Below are 17,825 nucleotides of genomic sequence, written 5' to 3' on the forward strand. Positions count from 1 at the left end.
TTGGGTGGTGGGGTCGAATTGTAAATGGCGGAAGTGTCGGAGGATGATGCGTTGTATCCGGAGGTTGGTAGGGTGGTGTGTGAGAACGAGGGGGATCCTCTTGGGGCGGTTGTGGCGGGCCGGGGTGTGAGGGATGTGTTGCGGGAAATACGGGAGACGCGGTCAAGGGCATCCCTCACCTTCCTGGACCGTCTCCGTCACATCCCTCACCTTCCTGGACCTCTCAGTCTCCATCTCAGGCAACCAGCTTGTAACTGATGTCCGTTTCGGACCCGCCGACTCCCACAGCTACCTGGGGTGCACCTCCTCCCACCCACCCTCCTGCAAAAATTCCATCCCCTATTCCCAATTCCTCCGCCTCCGCCGCATCTGCTCCCACGATAAGACATTCCACTCCCGCACATCCCAGATGTCCAAGTTCTTTAAGGACCGCAACTTTCCCCCCACAGTGATCGAGAACGCCCTTGACCGCGTCTCCCGTATTTCCCGCAACACTCCCCTCACACCCTGCCCCCGCCACAACCGCCCCAAGAGGATCCCCCTCGTTCTCACACACCACCCTACCAACCTCCGGATACAACGCATCATCCTCCGACACTTCCGCCATTTACAATCCGACCCCACCACCCAATACATTTTTCCATCCCCTCCCCTGTCTGCTTTCCGGAGAGACCACTCTCTCCGTGACTCTCTTGTTCGCTCCACACTGCCCTCCAACTCCACCACACCCGGCACCTTCCCCTGCAACCGCAGGAAATGCTACACTTGCACCCACACCTCCTCCCTCACCACTATCCCAGGCCCCAAGATGACATTCAACATTAAGCAAAGGTTCACCTGCACATCTGCCAATGTGGTATACTGCATCCACTGTAGCCGGTGCGGCTTCCTCTACATTGGGGAATCCAAGCGGAGGCTTGGTGACCGCTTTGCAGAACACCTCCGCTCAGTTCGCAACAAACAACTGCACCTCCCAGTCGCAAACCATTTCCACTCCCCCTCCCATTCTCTAGATGACATGTCCATCATGGGCCTCCTGCACTACCACAATGATGCCACCCGAAGGTTGCAGGAACAGCAACTCATATTCCGCCTGGGAACCCTGCAGCCATATGGTATCAATGTGGACTTCACCAGTTTCAAAATCTCCCCTTCCCCTACTGCATCCCTAAACCAGCCCAGTTCGTCCCGTCCCCCCACTGCACCATACAACCAGCCCAGCTCTTCCCCCCCCCCCCCCCCCCCCCCAACCCATTGCATCCCAAAACCAGTCCAACCTGTCTCTGCCTCCCTAACCGGTTCTTCCTCTCACCCATCCCTTCCTCCCACCCCAAGCCGCACCCCCAGCTACCTACTAACCTCATCCCACCTCCTTGACCTGTCCGTCTTCCCTGGACTGACCTATCCCCTCCCTACCTCCCCACCTTTTCTCTCTCCACCTATCTTCTTTATTCTCCATCTTCGGTCCGCCTCCCCCTCTCTCCCTATTTATTCCAGTTCCCTCTCCCCATCCCCCTCTCTGATGAAGGGTCTAGGCCCGAAACGTCAGCTTTTGTGCTCCTGAGATGCTGCTTGGCCTGCTGTGTTCATCCAGCCTCACATTTTATTATCTTGGAATTCTCCAGCATCTGCAGTTCCCATTATCTTTGTTAAACTGCAAGTCAGGCTCCAGGTATGAAATAATGTACATCTGACTCAGTCTCTGAAGAAGTCTCTAGGCCCGAACCGTCAGCCTTCCTGCTCCTCTGGTGTTGCTTGTCCTGCTGTGTTCATCCAGCTCTACACCTTGTTATCTCTATCTCTGAAGTTCTTTTTCAGCGAAACAATCTTCCCGTTTGTTTGATTGTGGCACTGAGAGTGCACTACTGAAACAGAAAGGACGCTTTCTGTGTCTCGGTATAAATTAGTGTCTATTGTTCATCGCTGAGACTGGAGGGGAGTTCTGATACACTGGAATCTTCAATTGAAAATGCTGTTTTTTTTTGTTGATCAGGAAGGCTTTCTCCTACGCAGGGAATCAGGGCCACGATCAGGGCATTTCTGGTTGCAGCAGCAGCGCGAGCGTGAGCTTGGAGCAGGGGCCTGTCGGGAAGCCGGTGAGTCACGGTTTTTGAATCTTTAAAAAGCTTACCTCGTGAATAGGCGGAGGTACGCTGAGCAGGAGCCAATACGGGACTGGTGAGTGAGTGAGGTAATATATTTGTGTGGTTGTGTTACCGAAAACACTACCCGGGTTGTGTCTCCCACCCATCCTCCTCCTCTAACCAAATAAAAAAGGTTCTGTGTGCCTGATTGGTAAGGTAACAAGTTTATTTCTTATATTTTTTAAGTCTTGGGAATTTAGAATAATGGGAACGGAGGTCAGGGCAGTTGAATGTTCCTTGTGCAGAATGTGGGAGATAAGGGTCACCACTAGTGTCCCTGCTGACTGCATCTGCGGGAAGTGCACCCAACTCCAACTCCTTGAAAACCGCGTTAGGGAACTGGAGCTGGATGAACTTCGGATCGTTCAGGAGGCAGAGGGGGTTACTGAGAGGAGTTACAGGGAGGTAATCACTCCTCAAGTACAGGAGAAAGGCAGATGGGTTACAGTCGGGGTCGGAAAGGGAACCGGCAGGCAGTGCAGTGATCCCCTGTGGCCATTCCCCTCAACAATAAGTATACCGTTTTGGATACTGTTGAGGGGGAACGACTTCCCAGGGTAAAGCAGTGTGGCACAGGTCTGTGGCACAGAGTCTGTCCCTGCTGCTCAGAAGGGAAGGGGGAAGGGGAGCAGAGCATTAGTCATTGGGGACTCCATAGTTAGGGGGACAGATAGGAGGTTCTGTGGGGACGAAAGAGACTCACGGTTGGTGTGTTGCCTCCCAGGTGCCAGGGTGCGTGATGTCTCTGGTGTTTTTGGGATCCTAAGGGGGGATGGGGAGCAGCCCCAAGTCGTGGTCCACATTTGCACCAACGACATAGGTAGGAAGAGAGACGGGGATTTTAGGCAGAAATTCAGGGAGCTAGGATGGAAGCTGAGAGCTAGGACAAACAGAGTTGTTGTCTCTGGTTTGTTGCCCGTGTAACGTGCTAGTGAGGCGAGGAATAGGGAGAGAGAGGAGTTGAACACATGGCTACAGGGATGGTGCAGGAGGGAGGGTTTTGGATTCTTGGATAATTGGGGCTCTTTCTGGGGTAGGTGGGACCTCTACAAGCAAGATTGTCTTCACCTGAACCAGAGGGGTACCGATATCCTGGGGGGGGAAATTTGCTAAGGCTGTTCGGGTGGGTTTAAACTAATTCAGCAGGGAGAGGGACACCAAAATTGTAGTTCAACTATAGAAAAGGATGAGAGTAGGGTGGTCCGAAATAAAGTTTCAGGGAAGCAAGATGGCACCGGCAATCAAGAAGTTGGATTGAAGTGTGTCTACTTCAATGCCAGGAGCGTCTGGAATAAGGTGGGTGAACTTGCAACATGGGTGAGTACCTGGGACTGTTGTGGCCATTTCGGAGACATGGATAGAGCAGGGACAGGAATGGTTGTTGCAGGTTCTGGGATTTAGATGTTTCAGTAAGAGCAGAGAAGATGGTAAAAGGGGCGGAGGTGTGGCATTGTTGGTCAAGGACAGTATTACAGTTGCAGAAAGGATGTTTGGAGACTTGTCAACTAAGGTAGTATGGGCTGAGGTTAGAAACAGGAAATAAGAGGTCACCCTGTTGGGAGTTTTCTATAGGCCTCCGAATAGTTCCAGAGATGTAGAAGAAAGGATAGCAAAGATGATTCTCAATAGGAGTGAGACAGACAGGGTAGTTGTCATGGGGGACTTCAACTTTCCAAATATTGACTGGGAGCACTATAGTTCGAGTACTATAGATGGGTCAGTTTTTGTCCAGAGTGTGCAGGAGGTATGTCGATAGGCCAACAAGGGGCGAAGCCACATTAGATTTGGGACTGGGTAATGAGCCCGGCCAGGTGTTAGATTTGGAAGTAGGTGAGCACTTTGGTGATAGCGATCACAATTCTGTTATGTTTACTTTAGTGATGGAAAGGGATAAGGTGTATACCACTGTGCAAGAGTTATAGCTGGGGGAAAGGCAATTACGATGTGATTAGGCAAGATTTAGGGAGCATAGAATGGGGAAGGAAACTGCAGGGGATGGGCACAATAGAAATGTGGAGCTTATTCAAGGAAAAGCTCCTGTGTGTCCATGATAAGTATGTACCTGTCAGGCAGGGAGGAAGCTATAGAGTGCGGCAGCCGTGGTTTACGAAGGAGGTGGAATCTCTAGTCAAGAGGAAGAAGAAGGCTTATGTTGGGATGAGATGTGAAGGCTCAGTTAGGGCACTTGAGAGCTATGAGGTAGCCAGGAAAGACCGAAAGAGAGAGCTCAGAAGAGCCAGGAGGAGACATGAGAAGTTGTTGACGGAGAGGATCAGGGTAAACCCGAAGGCTTTCTATAGGTATTTTAAGGAATAAAAGAATGACGAAAGTAAGATTAGGCCCAATCAAGGATAGTAGTGGTAAGTTGTGTGTGGAGTTAGATGAGAGAGGGGAAGCGCGAAATGAATATTTTTCAACAGTATTCACTCTAGAAAACGACAATGTTGTCGAGGAGAATACTGAGATACAGGCTACTAGACTAGGTGGGATTGAGGTTCACATGCAAGAGGTATTAGAAATCCTTCAGAAGGTGAACATAGATAAGTCCCCTGGGCTGGATGGGATTTATCCTCGGATCTTCTGGGAAGCCAGGGAGGAGATTGCCGAGCCTTTGGCATTGATCTTTAACTCGTCATTGTCTACAGGAATAGAGCCTGATGACTGGAGGATAGCAAATGTGGTTCCCCTGTTCAAGAAGGGGAGTAGAGACAACCCTGGTAATTATAGACCAGTGAGCCTTACCTCAGTTGTTGGTAAAGTGTTGGAAAAGGTTATAAGGGATAGGATTCATAATCATCTAGAAAAGAATAAATTGATTAGGGATAGTCAGCATGGTTTTGTGAAGGGAAGGTCGTGCCTCACAAACCTTATTGAGTTCTTTTGAGAAGGTGACCAAACAGGTAGATGAGAGTAAACCAGTTGATGTGGTGTATATGGCTTTCAGCAAGGCGTTCGATAAGGTTCCCCACAGTAGGCTATTGTAAAATGCGGAGGAATGGGATTGTGGGAGATACAGCAGTTTGGATCGGAAATTGGCTTGCTGAAAGAAGACAGAGGGTGGTAGTTGATGGGAAATGTTCATCCTGGAGACCAGTTACTAGTGGTGTACCGCAAGGGTCGGTGTTGGGTCCACTGCTGTTTGTCATTTTTATAAATGACCTGGATGAGGACGTAGAAGTATGCGTTAGTAAATTTGCAAACGACACTATGGTCAGTGGAGTTGTGGATAGTGACGAGGGATGCTGTAGGTTGCAGAGAGACATAGATAAGCTGCTTAGCTGGGCTGAGAGGTGGCAAATGGAGTTTAATGCAGCCAAGTGTGAGGTGATATGCACTTTGATAGGAGTAACTGGAAGGCAAAGTACTGGGCTAATGGTAAGATTCTTGGTAGTGTAGATGAGCAGAGAGATCTTGATGTCCATGTACACCGATCCTTGAAAGTTGCCACCCAGGTTGACAGGGCTGTTAAGAAGGCATACAGTGTTTTAGCTTTTATTAATAGAGGCATCAAGTTCCGGAACCAAGAGGTTATGGTGAAGCTGTACAAAACTCTGGTGCGGCTGCACTTGGAGTATTGTGTACAGTTCTGGTCACCGCATTATAAGAAGGATGTGGAAGCTTTGGAAAGGGTGCAGAGGAGATTTCCTAGGATGTTGCCTGGTATGGAGGGAAGGTCTTTGGAGGAAAGGCTGAGGGACATGAGGCTGTTTTTATTAGAGAGAAGCTAGTTGAGAGGTGACTTAATTGAAACATATATAAAATAATTAGAGGATTGGATAGGGAGAGCCTTTTTCCTAGAATGGTGACGGCGAGCACGAGGGGGCATAGCTTTAAATTGAGGGGTGAAAGATATAGGACAGATGTCAGAGGTAGTTTCTTTACTCAGAGAGGAGTAAGGGAATGGAACGCTTTGCCTGCAACGGTAGTAGACTCGCCAACTTGAGGTACATTTAAGTCGTCATTGGACAAGCATATGGACGTACATGGAATAGTGTAGGTTAGATGGGCTTGAGATCGGTATGACAGGTCAGCACAACATCGAGGGCCGAAGGGCCTGTACTGTGTTGTAATGTTTTCTGTTCTATGTTCTATGATCACTGATCCTCACAGACCATGACAGGACTCAAACCTAGAGGTTATTTTTTGTGATTAACACAGTCAGATGTGCTCGACTGCACTCACAGTCCTGTCTTTCCCCACACCCCAGCTTCATGATTCTGAGTAAGAGGACAAACCAGCATAGATCCACTATCCACATTTTCCCTCAGAACACATTCCTGACGAAATATTTATAGTGAAGTCTAGACTGCTTGAAGTGCCTTCACTGTTCTCACAGAAGTAATTGAACTGTGTTGTCTGGATAGTTCATTTTAATCATTTATGGATGTGCCTGTAGTTTTCATTTCAAGTGGGAGCTGGAATGTATCAGTCCTTAGAGGTGTTTCTGAGGAAACATGTCACTGTTTTCGGGGAGCTCCTTGGGAAATGTATCAGTGTTTTCTCGGGGTTGGGTGGGGGGGAATGTCAGTATTTATGGGGACGATCAAAATGTGCCTGGGGAAAGGTGTCAGTGTTTATTGAGAATCTCCAGTGAGTGTATGAGCATTTACAGAGTGTCTGTGGGGAATGAGTATCGGATTCTGGTCTGCAGAACTTTCCTGATGTCTAAGCGGCTCCCAAACCTGTGATTCTGAACACTGGGTTTATTTATGGGGATGTGAATGAGGAGACTTTAGACAAGTATTTAAGGGCAAAGGAATCTCTTTTTATTTAGTAGCATAAAGGTAATTAGAATTTAAGAAATAGGTATCTCAGTAAATTCTATGAAGTTAATACAATACACGATGGAAAGAGACCACCACTATTAGACATTATTTACTGACACACAGAAAACAAGCATTTACACTGTCTGCCTGAATTGCTCCCAATAGGGTCCCAATGCACTGCCACCGATGTTGGAATTTGGGATCTCGGGGTTTATGCTCCCATCCCAGAATGTGATTTTTGAAGTCCCGGTGGTCCCTCTGGATTACCACACCTAGAGCCTGGATGAAGACTTGGGACTGTGTGGGTTTGTACGTTTGGGTTGAGTCGGCTGATGCGCAAAGGTGTGTTTTGGTGAGTAGCCGTTTCTCTTCACCTTTTGGGTTTTCACCTCAGGTTGTGACTGAGGACTCGTGGCTTCGGTGAAGTCAATGATTGCTTGTGCTAGTCAGTGTCCGGTTTGGATGGCCTGGGTCAGGTTTTTGCTGATGGTGTTCTCAGTTCAGAAAGTTTGGATCCCGTGTTCGGAAGCTCTTTGTTCAGTTTCCTCCTCCCATAAGATCGGGGCTGGCAGTTGTACTGACTGAGAGTCCCATTATCTTCACACCAGATTTGTAGTTTTCACTCTGCTCTTGATGTTCTTTTCTGAGGTTAATTAGCTTTCCGATGGATGGTTAGAGCGTGTGTGAATGGATTGGAATGTCAAGTATCTCTGTAGGCTCCGTACTATCTGTGCTGCATAGCCCGAGGTGTAAAAGCTGTCTTGGATCAGTTCCTTTTAGATCAGGGTCTGTTGGTTTTGGTTAATTGTCCTTTAAGTGAGGAGGTGCAGCATGGGATTCCAGGCCGAACAATAATTTTCTGAAGAAGGGTCTCGGCCCGAAACGTCAGTTTTCCTGCTCCTTTAATGCTGCTTGGCCTGCTGTGTTGATCCAGCTCCACACCTTGTTATCTCAATAAACCCACACAGCAATCTCCGTTCCCAGGCATGATTATTGTGTTGTGTATTTCTCGCAGATTCAGTCCAACTGTCTTTGAAAAGTTTGGAAGTCTAGGATTCTGCCCAAAAACGCAGGATTCGTCAAAATGTTTTACAATTGGCGATTTTTTTAAAAAAAACCTGGGTCCTGCTTGAACCAGTACTTGTGCAGGTTTCCCAGTGAGTGTGTCAGTCTTCACAGTGAGCCTGTGGTTAATGAGTCAGTATCCATAGACTTTTTCCAGTGATTGTGTGGGGTGCTATTTACAGAATGATCACTTGGAACTATTTCAGTACCCCAGGGAGTTGCTGGGGAGTTTGTCCTCACTGCAGTGAGTGAAAGGTATTTAAGGTATCCTTGGAGAGTGTGACAGTATTGGCAGTGTGCCTGGGGTATTCATTCAGTATTCACAGTGGGTCCAGAGGGACTTTATCATTATTTACTTGGGGGTCCCTGGTAGTGTATCACTATTTATAGGGGGGTGTTTGGGGAGATTCTGATGTTAATACAGTATCCCTGGGGAGTGTGTCAGTATTTACAGGGAATCGTTACAGCATTTTGATGGATCCCATGCAGAGGAGATTGAGGGGTAACCCGGCAGGTTTAAAAGTCCTGAGCGGTATTGATAAAGTGAATGGCAGATTGCAATTCAAGAGGGTGGGGATTTCAAGGCTGGGTCATACTTATCAGGGGAGAGGAGAAAGATTTTAATAAATGCATGGAATTTTATTTTTGTTTACACAGGGTTCATGTACGGGATGGCCTTCCGGAGGAAGTACTGGGTGCGGGTATTGTTACAGCATTTAAAAGGCAGTTGGGTAAGTACGTGAAAAAGAAATATTCAGAGGGGCATGTTCCACCTTCCTGTGCTTGGCCCCAGTTCAGTTTGGGTTAATGGTCGGTGTGGACTGGTTGGACTGAAGGATCTGATTCTAGGCGATGTGGCTCTGTATCTCTTAAAAGCAGTATCCACAGGGAATCCAGGATGAGTGTGTTAATATTTACAGGGGTCCAGAGGGGATGCATCAGTATTTACAGCATGTCCTGGGGAGGATTTTCAGCATTTCCTGGGTGTTTCTGGGGAGGGCATTGATATTTAAAGGGCATTCCTGAGAAAGGTGACGGACTTTTACAGGAAATCCCAGGAGAGTGCATCAATATTTACAACAAATCCATTGGGAGTGTGTTAACAATTTCTGGGAACCTGACTGGGAGTGTTTCAGTATCTACAGGAGGGACTGGGGAGTGAGTAATGTTGACAGGGAATTTGTGCACGATGTGTTAGTATGTTGAGGGGTCTCTGGGCAGTATATCAGTATCTGCAGCGAATCCAAAGAGAACGTGTCAATAATTACTGGGTGTTCCAGAGGGAATACAACAGTCTCTGCACTGCATCTCCAGGGAAGTCTGTCAGCATTTACAGCCGGTCTAGGGTGACGTGGTGATAACATGGTGTGAGGCTGGATGAACACAGCAGGCCAAGCAACATCCAAGGAGCAGGAAAGCTTGACGTTTCAGGTTGGGACCCTTCTTCTGATGTTGTTTACTTGAGTTCAGTGGGACTGTCAGTATTTACAGGGGATCTTTGTGCATGTGTCAGTATTTTAAAAAAAGTGTTCCAATGTAATGAGGTAGAGTTCACCAGGAATCACCAAGAAGTGTGTCAGTTTGTAGAGGCTTCTCACAAGGAAATTGTTAGTATTTGCCAGGATTCTCGCAGGGTGTATTTCACAGAATGTTGTTGACAGTGTGTCATCATTTACATAAGTTGGTGTCCACGTTTACATGGGTCTGGGGGTGGTGTGTCTGTGTAATAAACTTCCACAGAGAGACCACAGTGAGTCTCCAGTGACTGACCGTAATTTTCAGGTGTGTCCAAGGACAGTTTCGGGAATTTGTGCCTTTGGGAGTGTGTTCCTAATTATAAAGGATTTGTGGGGTAATGAGTCAGTGTGTATAGAGATTCCCCAGTGAGCGTGTTCATATTTGCACAGTGGGTGCAGGTGCAGCAGGGGTTGAAGAAGGCAAATGGTATGTTGGCCTTAGTAGGGAGAGGATTCAGGGAGGTCTTGCAGTATTTGTGCAGGGCCATTGTGAGACTGTATGTGGAGTACTATGTACAGTTTTGGCTTCTGTTATCTGAAGAAAGATGTTCTGACCATAGAGGCAATGCTTGCCAGACTGATACCAGGTTGGACTGACATATGAAGAGACGTTGGATTGATTAGGAGAGTATTCAATGTTGTTTATGAAAATGAGGGTGGATCTCATGAAAATGTATAAAATTCTAACAGGTCTAGACATAATAACAGTAAGAGCAATATTCCCAATGACTAAAGGATCTGGAAGCAGGGCTCACAGTCTGAGGACACAGGATAGGCCACTTAGAACTGAAATGAGGAAAAATGTCTTTGCCAGAGATTTTGTTTTTCACTCTTTCATGGGACGAAGACGTCTCTGGCTAGGCAGCATTTATTGCTCATCCCTAATTGCCCAGAGGGCAGTTAAGAGTCAACCACATTGTTGTGGCTGTGGAATCACGTGTAGGCCAGCACAAGTAAGGATGGCAGTGTCCTTCCCTGAAGGACATGAATGAACCTGATGGGTTTTCTCAATAATCATCATTAAACTCCAAATTCCAGGTATTTGTTGAATTCAAATTCTGCCCTGTGCCATGATGGGATTTGAATCCATGGCCCCAGAACCAATATTCCCCAGAATATTATCTGGGTCTGTTGTTTGATAGTCCAATAATAATGCCAATAGGCCATTGCCTCCAAGTCTGTGGAATTCACTGCCACAGAAAGTGGTTGAGGCCAAACCATTCAACGTTTCCAAGAAGAAGTTTAATCGAGTTACGGGAATAAAGAGAGCACATGGTATAGGGAGTCAGCTAGATGAGAGGACTGAGTTCGAGAACCAGCCATGGTCATAGTTATTGGTAGCACAAGTTTGAGTGGGCAGATATCTTCTACTTTTGCTCCTCATTCATATTTATGATCTTACGTATGTTTAGGGGCCCCAGTGAGCAGGCCAGGATGAAAAAGGGACCATGGGGAATGTGTTAGTATTTACGGTGGGTCCCATGGTGTCCTGGGGTTTGCATCAGTTTTTACTGTGGGTCTCGGGGAGTGCGTTGGTGTTTCCAGTGGGTTCCGGGGGTCCTGGGGATTGGATCAATATTTTTGGCGGGTCCCAGGGGATGCTTCGGTCTTTCACGGGTATGTACAGAGTGTAGCACCATACTGGAAGTACCGAAGCTGTTTCCACTTTTACAAGGGTCTCAGCTTGTGGTAGGTGGGTGTAGTGTGTGACTTTAAAAGGGTTACTTTGTCGTTTTTTTTTTAAGATTGCTTGTAAATGCAGAAGTGGGAAGTGTTCGGGGGTTTTAGGCCTTTGGGTTTTTTGTTTGAAAAGCAACTTAACAATGGAAGAGGAGTGGCCAGTTCAGGCTGTCTACTTCTATTCCAGCTACAGCAGCCATGAGATTTGTGCGTCCAGAAGGTTTGCAAGCTTCAATAAATAATTTCTAACTGGCTTTCTCGGAAATCTCTCTCTGGATGTTGTTCCCTCCTGCCTTTAAGAATCTGTGTTTGGAATTTCCTTTTAACCAACGGGTGTGTTTATGGGATGTGACAAGATTGGAACAGTTAATTCGTAATAGTTACTGTATTGGGTGTGTTAGGCTTTCCGATATTTTGTTATTCTAAATTCCACTTTCTTCTGTTCATGTTTTAATTGGCGTGTTTAAATAAATTTGTTTTGCTTCAAACCAAGTGCATCATACTTGGAACACCCACATGACATCTGCCTCTTTAAAATAAGAAAGTTAGGGTCGAAAGGTAAGTGTGGAGTTGGAAGAACACAGCAGGCCAGGCAACATCAGGAGCAGAAAAGTTGGCATTTCAGGTTGGAATAATGGGAACTGCAAATGCTGGAGAATCCAAGATAACAAAGTGTGGGGCTGGATGAACATAGCAGGCCAAGCAGCATCTTAGGAGCACAAAAGCTGACGTTTTGGGCCTCGACCCTTCATCAGAAACGGCCCCTTTTCTGATGAAGTTTCTCGGCCTGAAACGTCAGCTTTTGTGCTCCTAAGATGCTGCTTGGCCTGCTGAGTTCATCCAGCCCCACACTTGGTTATCTTTCAGGTTGGGACCCTTCTGACTATCTCAAAATTAGGGTTTCGGCTACTTTGTTAAAATCTTGTGAGGAAATTCCCGCCTGGCCCATAACAGATTGGGCGCTCTTGCCACAATAATTCTACAATTCCACTTTGGGTTTCGGGTTAATTGACTCCAGGGTGGTGAGTGGTTGTTGTCAGTGTCTTTTGTTTCGGGTGTTGCATTCCCTTGGTTTAAACAGGGCGTGCCTTGTGTAGGAATGGCTCTTTCAGTCATCACTCAGATTTCTGGGGGTGGAAGCATTGACTTCGGCGTCTTTGCAAAAAGTGACCACGGCAAAGCTGTTGGAATTGGCAGACAGGCTGGAGTTGGGGTTACCCTCATCTGTGAGGAAAGGAAAGGGACTGACAACACTCTTTGGAAATGGCTAGGATTCAGTTGCAGATGAAGCAGCTTGGACAGGAAAAGGAACTCAAACAGCCTGGATTCTGGTTAAAAGCAGAGGAAGGAGGAAAGAAAAGAATCACCCTAGCTGATAATGTGGATAGTCAAAATCTCTTTCTCCAGTGAAAAAAATGTCAAATACTTGGGTGCCCGGCATGGAGGAAATTTCAAATGAGATGTGTGGGGCGCATGAATGAAGTTGTGTGGGATTGAGACAAATGCAATAAACAGGCAGAGGATCGAGGGATATGGACAATGTGCAGGCAGATGGCATTAGTTTAGAATAACATTGTGGTAGGCACAGCCGTGGTAGCCTGAAGGGTCTGGTGCTGAGCTATACCGTTTTATTTTTAATGCCGTTTGGGGAAAAGAAACACTAAGAATCTCAAATATTTCATTATATTTCTCCCTCCTTCTTCTAAATGACAATGCGACAAGCTCAGACGACTTAACCTCTCCTCGTTAGAAAATCCCTCCATTCCCAAGATAAGCCCAGTGAACCTTATCTGGCCTGTCGCTAATTCAAGGATATCTTTCCAAAGGGCTGTCATACTGTTCATAATATTCTTGGTATCGTTTGACTCAACTTATTTATTTTAGCAAGGACTCCCTATTTTTAAACTTCATTCCCTTTTTAATAATTGTCAGAATTTGATTTGCCTTCTCTATTACCTGCTGAACCTGTAAGCGCCCTTTTTCAGATTGATACTTATAAATTCCCGAAAAGCTTTGTGCAGTCAGTCTGAAGCCAACATTGAGCCTGACAGTAAGTTAGAAATGTACTGGACTGTATTATAAAGAATATGACAATAAACAATAATTGCACCCTTTGAAACAACAGAAGATACATGAGTTTATGAAAGGGAATTTTTTGATGATCCTGTTCGATTGCATTTTTTTAGGTGTGGCTATCAATTGCAGAATAAGTAAGGGGAGGGAGGGGATTGGCATTAGGGAGATATGGTTAACTTGAATTTTCAAAATCATTTTGACGAGTTTGAACAGGGGCTGGAGAGCATGTTGGGACTGAATAGGGCCTCTTCACGATCAACAAAGCCATTATATGTGGGATAACTAGAGATGGATACAATCCTAAACAAGTATTCCACTTCAGTATTTACTGTGTAGAAAAATATAGCACCTCAGGAACTTGGTGAAATAAATTGTGATGACTAGAAAAGAGTCCACAATTGAGAGCATGAGGTGTTAGGAGTCTTAAAATGCACAAAGGCAGATAAATCCTCAGGCCTTGATCAGGTTTATCCCAGGACATTGTGGAAGGCGAGGTAAGAAATTGTGAGCTGCTCCAGCAAGATATTTATATCATCAACAGCCACAGTGAGATGTCAGAAGACTGGAGGGTGGGTAATGTTGTTGCATCACTCAAGGGGCTGCAAGGCAAAGCCTGGAAACTACAAACCAGTGACACTGGCATCAGTGGTGGGTAGTTTGTTGGGGGAGATCCTGAGAGACTGGCTCTTCATGCATTTGGAAAGGCAAGGATTGATTAGGGCTCGTCAGCACAGCTTTGTGTGTGGAAAATTGTGGCTTTGAAAGTTGATTCATTTTGCTTTGAGGAGGTAGCCAGGAGATAGATGAAGGCAGAGTGGTACTTGGTTCTCAGCAAGTTTAGATCACATGGCGTCCTATGAAAGCTTGCCAGTTGTGTACAAGATTGGCTTGACAGTGGGTGCTGGCAGAGATTTGTTCTTCCTGGAGGCCTATGCGTGTGCCACCAGGTTCGGTTATGTTATGTGTCATTTATATTGATGATTTGAATGAGAATATAGGAGTCATGTTTAGTAAGTTTGTGGGTGACAGTAAAATTGGTGGTATCATGGACAGTGAAGGAGGTTATCTAAGAATTCAGTGAGATCATGATCTATCACGTTGATTGGATGAGGAATAGCAGATGGAGATTGAGGTGGATAAATGTGAAGTGTTGAATCTTGCAAAAACAAACCAGTGCAGAACACAAACAGCTAATGTTCAGGCCCTAGACGGTGTTGTCAAGCAGGGAGACTTAGGGGCACAGATACATAGTTCCCTGAAAGCGGTGTCACAGATAGATGGGGTGATGAAGGTGACATTTGGCATGCTTGCTTTCATTGGCCAGAGCATTGGGAATAGGAGATTGGGATGTCATGATGTGGCTGTACAGGATATTCATGAGGTCACCATAAAAGCATTCTTAATTATCAGGAAACACTTAACTGGTTCACTTGTGTCCTTTAGTGAAGGTCATCTGACATTCTTAGCTGCTCCAACTGACATGTGATTTCAGACCCACAGCAACATGGCTGACTCGGAGCTGTGCTCTGGCAGTTAGTGTTGGGCTATGATTGCTCGACCAGCTGGTGACATCCTCATGCCATGAATGATTTAAATAAAAGTACATATTTCCCTCCCTACCTCTACAGACACCTCCAGATCTGCAATTCCTCCTGGATTTGTAACATTGTTCAGGCCCTTGCCACTTTCTGTAACACACTCATCACCTCCAGCACCTTCAACTTTCCCTGTTCCTATCATCTCAATAAATCCCGACAATGTTTCATGTTCCTAATACATTCCTCTGCTAGTAAATCCCTTTAATACCTGCGTCACTACTTTGGTAATAAAATGTGAGGCTGGATGAACACAGCAGGCCAAGCAGCATCTCAGGAGCACAAAAGCTGACGTTTCGGGCTAGGCCCGAAACGTCAGCTTTTGTGCTCCTGAGATGCTGCTTGGCCTGCTGTGTTCATCCAGCCTCACATTTTATGATCTTGGAATTCTGCAGCATCTGCAGTTCCCATTATCTCCATACTTTGGTAGCTGTCTTTTGCTGAACAGTCTCTTTCTTCTGATTTTGTTCTGCTTATTTTGTCGTCTTCTAGGGCTCTTTCAATTGAATATATTCCTTTACACCCTGCGTGAGACACAGCTAGGAATTTCTTGCTGAGCTTTTGTCAATGGAATGCCCTTTTTGTTGGATATTTTACAATGTTCTTTCAAATGTTTTCCACTGTTCATTTGCATTTCAGTTAGTTTACTCTGTCTACACTGGTCACTTCCCCTCAATGTCATACAATTGGCTTTGTTTCTGTTTCTATTGTTGCTTGTTCTTTGTCTGGTCACATTAAAACTTCATTATACCTTTGAATTCCACTTTTTTCATAATTTCCCTTTGGATCTCTGTGTGACATGACTCATTTATTCAGCTTCATCACACAACAGTCAACCTGGGATAGTTCTGTCCCTAGCCAGTTGCACAACATGTTATTCAAAGAAACACTGACAAAAATATTCTCCAAGCTCCTTTTCGAATGCCACCATTTTATTGCACATACTTTGAACATTCCAAAAAGTAACATTATCATGTACTTTATACTACAATTTCCTGTCACAAACTTATGTATAGTTTCTGTGAAGCTCTGTGCTTCCTGTCCCTTTCTGCTTGTCTTCAGCCACATCACCATGCTGTTCCAATCACATTTTCTGTTTGGATTTGGACATCTCCTTTCCCCTGAACCCTGTCCCTGCATCCTCTCTGTCAGTTGAAAGCCCTCTCCATAAACATTATAACATGATTGGCCAGGACACTGGTCCCAGCATGGTTCCAGTTATTATTTATTCACTCACGAAATGTGGGTGTCTCTGGCTGGCCAACGTTTATTACCCACCCCGAGCTACCCTTGAACTGAATGGCTTGCTGTGCCATTTCAGTGTGTAGTTGTGAGTCAACCACGTTGCTGTGGGTCTGAAGTCACATGTAGGCCTGACCAAGTGAGGGTGGCAGATTTTCTCCCCTAATTACAGTCAGACTCAATCACACGTCATCATGGGAGGCCTACTTTCAGCTTTGAGATACTGTACCTTCCGAAGACGACAGAGGAAGTTCACAGTTATCAATCCAGGCCTGTGCTGTCTTTGTGAGGATCAGCCCAACAGAAGTGAAAGCAAATCTCCCACGATAGGGCAGTAATGCTGTCTCTGATTTTCCTGTTCTGTGCTTTCCCTCCATGACTGTGTCTGTGTCATGTCTTGTGGACCAGTGTCTTCAATCATTCTAGCTCCTATTTCTGTCACCGCCTCTCCTCTCTGCAATCCCTCCATAAATTTGAAACATATTCCAATCCTGACCACCATCCTGACCTCTGTAAATTGCTTCAGTCTGTGCAATATGCCTTATCTCGGGAGTCTCCTCCTCCAGTAATTGGAGTCGTCGAGTTGTGAAGCACGGAAAGAGACGCTTTGGCCCAACTTGTTCATGCTGACCGGGTTTCCCGAACTGAACAAGTCACATTTGCCTGCGTTTGGCCTGCATCCTTACAAACCTTTCCTGTCTGTGTACCTGCCCCAATGTCTTTTCACTGTTGTAATTGTACTTACCTCCACCACCTCCTCTGGCACCTCGTTCCATATTTGCACCATTCTCTGTGGGAAAACGTTACCCCTCAGGTCTGTTTTAAAACTTTCCCCTCTCACTTCAAGCCGATACTCTGTAATTTTGGGCTCCCCTACCCTGGGAGCAAAGACCTTGTCTATTCACCATTTATATGCAGTTCAGGCATTCATGAACCTCGAAAATGTCACTCCACAGCCTCCTCTGCTTGAGGGACATATCTGTGCTTGGGTTCCCACAAATTCAGCCCTGGTTTCTCAAACGTCCTCAGATACACTTCATCAAGCTTTTCTTGACCTCCAACAGCACTCTTCTGTCGTGTGGACTCTTTTCAAGACATCGCTCTTTATTTCCCTGAATTTACTAGTCCTTCTGTCTAGATAAGGCAGAGGGTGGTGGGTGCCTGGAACGTGTTGCCAGCGGAGGTGGTGGACGCAGACACGTTAGCGCCTTTTAAGATATATTTGGACAGGTACATGGATGGGCAGGGAGCAAATGGACACAGACCGTTAGAAAATAGATGACAGGTTAGACAGAGGATCTTGATCGGCGCAGGCTTGGACGGCCGAAAGGCCTGTTCCTGTGCTGTAGGTTTCCTTGTTTCTTTGTTTGTTTCTGCACAGTAAGTACTGATGAGAAACTGTTTAGAATCTCAAACACCTTGCTTCTCCATATCTATTCTGGGACCTGTGCACTTTATGAATGACTTGGGTGAGTAAGTGGAAGGGTGGGTTAGTCAGTTTGTCGATGATACGAAGGTCGGCGGAGTTGTGGACAGCATCGAGGGCTGTTGGAGGTTGTAACAGGACATTGACAGGATGCAGAGCTGGACAAGGAAGTAGCAGATGGGATTCAATCCAGAAAAGTACAAAGTGATTCGTTTTTAAGGTCGAATTTGAATGCAGTGTGCAGAATACAGGCCAAATGGCAGGATTCTCGGCAGTGTGGGGGCATAGAGGGATCTTGGGGTCCACGTCCATAG

At 46.0% G+C, this 17,825-nt stretch overlaps 1 long non-coding RNA gene across 1 annotated transcript in view; it reads left to right on the top strand.

Annotated features, from left to right (window-relative positions):
* LOC132209186 (uncharacterized) overlaps positions 1 to 17,825 on the top strand; it is a 45,840-nt gene that overhangs the window by 13,054 nt on the left and 14,961 nt on the right. The window contains exons 2-4 of the long non-coding RNA XR_009445279.1: positions 1,994 to 2,096; positions 7,076 to 7,262; positions 8,633 to 8,706. This is a non-coding gene — a long non-coding RNA (uncharacterized LOC132209186). The remainder of the gene's footprint in view (positions 1 to 1,993; positions 2,097 to 7,075; positions 7,263 to 8,632; positions 8,707 to 17,825) is intronic.

The sequence above is a fragment of the Stegostoma tigrinum genome, unplaced genomic scaffold (assembly GCF_030684315.1).
Source record: "Stegostoma tigrinum isolate sSteTig4 unplaced genomic scaffold, sSteTig4.hap1 scaffold_70, whole genome shotgun sequence".
In the NCBI taxonomy this organism is placed as follows: domain Eukaryota; kingdom Metazoa; phylum Chordata; class Chondrichthyes; order Orectolobiformes; family Stegostomatidae; genus Stegostoma; species Stegostoma tigrinum.